Below are 6126 nucleotides of genomic sequence, written 5' to 3' on the forward strand. Positions count from 1 at the left end.
ACCATGAAATTTTGCAATTATTATTATTATAATTGTCGTTGTTGTTGATGATCATGATGACATTGCTTCTTGGTCATTAAATTTGTATTTAAGTTTTCTTTGAAGTTACAAAATCACACAATTATGGTAACTATCATTTATTATTCTATTAATCAATGACAAAAAAAAGTTGTCATCCTCCTTCAACCCCCCTCCCCCCTTCACCGTTGTAATTATTTATTGAAAAACATAATTCTCAATGTTCATTATTGGTATATGCAATTTTATTATAATCTAATAAATAAATAAGAAATATAAAAACACAAGATGTGTTTGTGAAACACAACCCTTGTCAAAAAAGTGGGCAAAACCCGGTTTTAATCCGTGTTAAAACCGTGGTAAACCCTGCGGTATTGGCACCGGGTTAAAGCGTGTCTTTTAAACACACTTTTTGCTTACCGACTTGGTTTTTTGTAGGTAAAACCTGGATTTCACTCACATAAACCAACACGCTTATACCTTCTTATACCAACTTAAACCAACTAAAACTAACTTAAACCAACTTAAGTGGGTTAAAAGTGAGTGTGTTTTCCTTCTCTATGTTGGCTTTTAAACCCGCTTCTACACATCAAGTCGGTTTTTCCTGTTCTTAAGCGAGTTAAAAAGTGGGTTTTTGTTTGAGTTTTAAGTGAGCTAAATGTGTGCTTAACTCAGATTTAACGCAGTTAAAACACGCTTTAAAACCGAGTTTTACCAACTTAAGTTGGTTAAAAGTGAGTGTGTTTTCCTTCTTTATGTTGGCTTTTAAACCCGCTTCTACACATCAAGTCGGTTTTTCCTGTTCTTAAGCGAGTTAAAAGTGGGTTTTTATTTGAGCATTAAGTGAGCTAAATGTATGCTTTTCACAGATTAAACGCAGTTAAAACTAGCTTTAAAACCTGTTAAATGCTCAGTAAAAACCCACTTTTCACCCACTTGAAAACTGAAAAACTTTTTTATGATAAGAACAAAAATATCATGAATAAATTCTAATTACTTTTTTAAACGATAAAACATAAAACTTTACATATATATCCATATACACAGCATGATAAAACTATTTTGACAGACATGGCATTGTTATAATAAAATATAATAGTGTTATAACATAACATTGAACACAAAGAAAGAACTGAAAAAAGTAAGATTGTATGGAATAAATACAAACAAGAGATGTGTTTGTCAGAAACACAATGCCCCCTACTGCGCCGCTTTGAAATAAAATTTCTATTTATTATTTGGCATGTTTAGAAATTATCTCTCTTTGCTTATGTCTTCCATTGGATTTTGACCTCTGACCTTGAAGGATGACCTTGACCTTGCACCACTCAAAATGGGCAGCTCAATGAGATACACATGCATGCTAAATATCAAGTTGCTTTCTTCAATATTGCAAAAGTTATGACCAATGCTGAAGTTTTCGGACGGATAGACAGACAGACGGACAGTTCAACTGCTATATGAGACCCTACCGGGAGCATAAAAATAAGTTAATGTTGTTGAAACAGGCGCAAATCAATATAACAAAGTGAAAACAATGGTTAAATAATCATTTTAACAGCACATTTTATTTACAAAGACTTCAGTCTACTTGTGCATCAGCCGCAGATGCCTTAAACAACCTCTCATCTTTTCTTCAACATCAACCAGGGGCTTGTCAAAGGTTTTGGCTATGACATCTGAAAAAATATAATAGACTATTCATTTTAAAAACATGCAAAAAAAACAACAAAATCTGTTCTTAAATAGAAAATACTCTAGCCAGAAAAAGAGGTTAAATATTTGCATATTAAGTAAGTCAACACAAATGAGTTTATTACTGATTGTCCTGGAGACAGTGACTAGAGACACGGACAACGTTTTTTAATCCCTGTCTTCATGAATAAAAAAAAAAACTATTGTTAACTGTCACTTGGATTATAAAAACTCTCCCTTTTCACAAATGATGTAATAAAATGATCATTTATGCGACTGTAAACAGTAAGTGATCTGAAAAATATTTGTAGAATGTGTATTGAATTTCTATATGGATAACTGGTACTTCAAATTTTTATGATGAAGAAAAAGTACCAATGATTGCATTTCTCTCAGCAGCGGGGAGGCTTGGTCTTGGTGACCCAGTTGTAGTTGTTGCTCCCTTCATGGAGCAAGTTACAAGCTGGTGGAAAGTGAATAGTCGGCACATGGCCTGTGCGATGGCCATCACCTCCCTTGTTTCATGCTGGATTTCAGCTTAAATGATACTCTGGAACCAAAAAAAGAAAAGGAGTTTTGACAAAATATTTACAATTGGTAATTTTCCAAAGCTTGTAATTTACTTTCATCACATTTCAAACTCTAAAAATATTTGTCTCATTGGTCAGAATTGTGACGCTTTTAAAATGCAATAACCTGTATAGTTTTACCTCTCAACAAATCCAGCTTTCTTGTTCAAGGACAGGGCGAGGTTTGCCCACTTCAGTTCCCCTCAAGTTGGCCAGCTCGTGCAGGGTAAAAGCCTGGTGTAAAAGTCCATACATCAGGTAGTATGATTACCCCTTTTGCTCTTGGGGCAAGAGTTTAACCTTCAAAATTAAAATACGAGGGAAAGAAATCTGTTCAGTAATAACCAGAAATATCTATAAATAACAATAAAGATGACAATAATCATAAAACACAACCACAATAATTCACTGTACACAACATTTACACTTTGTCATGTGTATGTTCATCTATTTTTGCTTTAAATTGTGTTGTTTTTCCTTTAAGTTGCAATACATTAACTTATCAATTTACATTTCCCAGTGACAATACATAAATATAATAATGATCATAATTAATTCAGTAAACTAAATAACAAAAAGGATGAAGAAATGACAATACAAACCTGTTAAAACTGTTCTTCAATATTCACAAAAAACACAGTTGAACTTGATTTCCAACAAACTTATTGTTGATTTCCAAATTGTAGTAAAATACACATTGTTTTCATCACACAATACTTCATGCTGACAGTATTTCAATACATTTTATAAGTCTTAATGTTAATTTAATTTAGCTCAATTTAATTGCTGAAACCAGCTTGTTTTTCAAAAGTTGTTGTTTTCAAATAATTTCCTGTGCAAAAAATTGAACCAATCAAAAGTCTTATACCTCGTTCCAGCCTTATGTCTGGGCAAACCCTATCAGTAGCCTTATCTGCCCCTGATAATCAGTACCCTGTTTAGCTCTGAATGCCTGACAGATTGTTATCTGTTTATTGTTAGTGGTGTGAAAAGGGGTGTTTTTAGGTATTGTCTTGTTATTTTGTTGACTGTTTATGTAACACAGGTCATGTTTGGCATCTTATTATTTTATTGCAAATTAAGAAAATGGATATAATGGTATCATATGAAAATATCAAAATCTTGCATAACTTATGTACACAAATTAATAGATTATTTCCAAAATAATGTTTCCAATACCATAATTATTTAAATATGCAGATTTAACAAGTAAATACTGTTTTAAACAAATATAAACAATCATATAAGATTGTTTTAAAATTAAAAAAAAATAAAAAAAATTAAGACATAAAACAATCATAAGATATTGTTTATAATAAAAACAAATATAAAGAAAAAAAATCAAAGTGAAACACAAACTCTTTCATTTTCAGGTATTAAACTAAGTTTTATCATTTTTATAGTTTTTGGCAGTGATACTTGTTGTCCATCTGTGAACCTGTGATGTTCTGAAAGAGCCATTTTCATCCAATATTCACTAAAAAATTATGGGGAGCACACACATTTACAATAGGGACAATGGCAAACAAGCTGTAAAAAAGCCCCTTTACAATTGACTTGTATTATATATGGCTATAAACATGAAACAAAGACCTAGTCGAAGAATTATTGTTTCATTGATGAGTATTATTTATAAACAAAATACCAACTTATTGAAAAGTGTGTTAAAGTGAGTCTTTTAGCCTGGTTTCAGCTCTCAAATTATTTACAAAAAGACCAATTTAAACTCGCTTAAACCCACTTCTGTTTAAAAGGATCAACTTCTGTTGTAAAAGACTCGCTTATAAAACAAAAAGACACACTTAAACACACATAAACCAACTCATAAATAAAAAGGCTCACTTTTGACACACAAAAAACTGACTCCTTAAAGAAAAAACTCGCTTAAACACACATCTTCTTAAAATAACCAACTTTAAACTTAGTTAAGCACAGTTTAGCGCACATAAAACTCGCTTTTAATAGCAAAAACCAACTTCCGCTGAGAAAAACTCAGAAAAAACACAGTTTTATGTTGGTTTAAGTGTGTTTTGGTATGAAAGTGGGTTATTTTTTTGACAATGGAATGTCCCCTTATATGATGTTTGACCTTGAAGGATGACCTTGACCTTGTGAAGGATGACCTTGACCTTTCACCACTCAAAATTTGCAGCTCCATGACATACACATGCATGCCAAATATCAACTTGCTATCTTCAATATTGCAAAAGTATTCATAAAATAAGCGATTTGGGCCACATACATTTGACCTCTGACCTTGAAGGATGACCTTGACCTTTCACCACTCAAAATGTGTAGCTCCATGAGATGCACATGCATGCCAAATATCAAGTTGCTATCTTCAATATTGCAAAAGTATTCATAAAATGAGCGATTTTGGCCACATATATTTGACCTCTGACCTTGAAGGATGACCTTGACCTTTCACCACTCAAAATGTGCAGCTTCATGAGATTCACATGCATGCCAAATATGAAGTTGCTATCTTCAATACAGCAAAAGTTATTGCAAAATGTTAAAGTTGGCGCAAACAGACCAACAGACCAACAGAAAAATTGCTGCATAACAGATGTTCAATAATTAAATTTTGTTGTTTGTTACATATGATATCTGCTACAGTTTGTAGATGTTTTTTTTTCTGCCAATTCTTTGCATGCAAATAACAGGAATGCACATATCTTCTTGTCAACTGTAGAAATTATTTTTTTCTTATACTTACTAGTTTTTGGCCTGGCATGGCCCATGTCGAACTTGGCCTAGAGATCATCTAGATAAAACATTATGACCAAGTTTGGTGAAGATCGGATGAAAACTACATGAATTAGAGAGCGGACACCATGCTGAATGTTTAAAACACACTAAGTGACCCCGTGACCTAGTTTTTGGCCCGGCATGGCCCATATTTGAACTGGCATAGACATTACCATGATACAACTTCTGACCAAGTTTGGGGAAGATTGGATGAAAACTACTTAAATAAGAGAGCCGATACCATGATGAATGTTTGAAACGCACTAAGTGACCCCGTGAACTAGTTTTTGGCCCAGCATGACCCATGTTTGAACTTGGCCTAGACATTATCTAGTACAACTTCTGACCAAGTTTAGTGAAGATTTGATGAGAACTACTTGAAACAGAGAGCGGACACGAAAAGTGTGCCGGACAGACATACAGACAGACAAACAGACAGACCGACAATGCGAAAACTATATGCTGCACGTTGGGGGCATAAAAAGTCGTGTTTTTACTGCAACTCTTTATAATGTTCAATGTTAGGTTTAAAGGGAGACAAATCAAATTCAACAAATAAATTAACCATGCTCTGGGAAAACAGGGCCTAATAATAAAATGCATGTACGTTAAATGCAGTCCCAGATAAGCCTGTGCAGTCTGTATAGGCTAATCAGGGACTACACTCTCTGCCAAATCTGGATTTTTGCTTAGAAGGGACTTCCTTTAAATGAAAAATACCATAAAAGCAGAAAGTGTTGTCCCTGATTAGCCTGTGTGGACTGCACAGGGTGATCTGGGACGACACCTTAAGCATATGCATTTAACCCTGTTTTCCCAGAGCAAGGCTCAAATAAGCCTACAATCCAATACTAAATTGTAACTTACAATCCAATACTAAATTGTAACCTACAATCCAATACTAAATTTTAACCAACAATCCAATACTAAATTGTAACTCAAGCAAACACTTTTAATAAAGATTCAGCATCATTGAGTATGCCATCCCAGAGAGCAACTAGGGTAATGTACCTCAATCAATTTAAGCAATGTATTATTTCATTTAACATTTATTCTCAGACAACCTTACTTTGAATACAATGTGATAATCAGG

General features: G+C 33.5%; 1 long non-coding RNA gene across 1 annotated transcript; it reads right to left on the bottom strand.

The window, feature by feature from the left end:
- Positions 1–754: 754 nt before the first annotated feature.
- On the bottom strand, positions 755–2589 carry LOC127865000 (uncharacterized). Its single transcript, XR_008042440.1, has 3 exons — positions 2424–2589; positions 2089–2263; positions 755–1697 (listed from the first exon to the last, which is right to left on the bottom strand). It is a non-coding gene; the product is annotated as an uncharacterized LOC127865000 (long non-coding RNA).
- Positions 2590–6126: the final 3537 nt, after the last annotated feature.

This window comes from Dreissena polymorpha, chromosome 1, assembly GCF_020536995.1.
Source record: "Dreissena polymorpha isolate Duluth1 chromosome 1, UMN_Dpol_1.0, whole genome shotgun sequence".
In the NCBI taxonomy this organism is placed as follows: Eukaryota; Metazoa; Mollusca; class Bivalvia; order Myida; family Dreissenidae; genus Dreissena; species Dreissena polymorpha.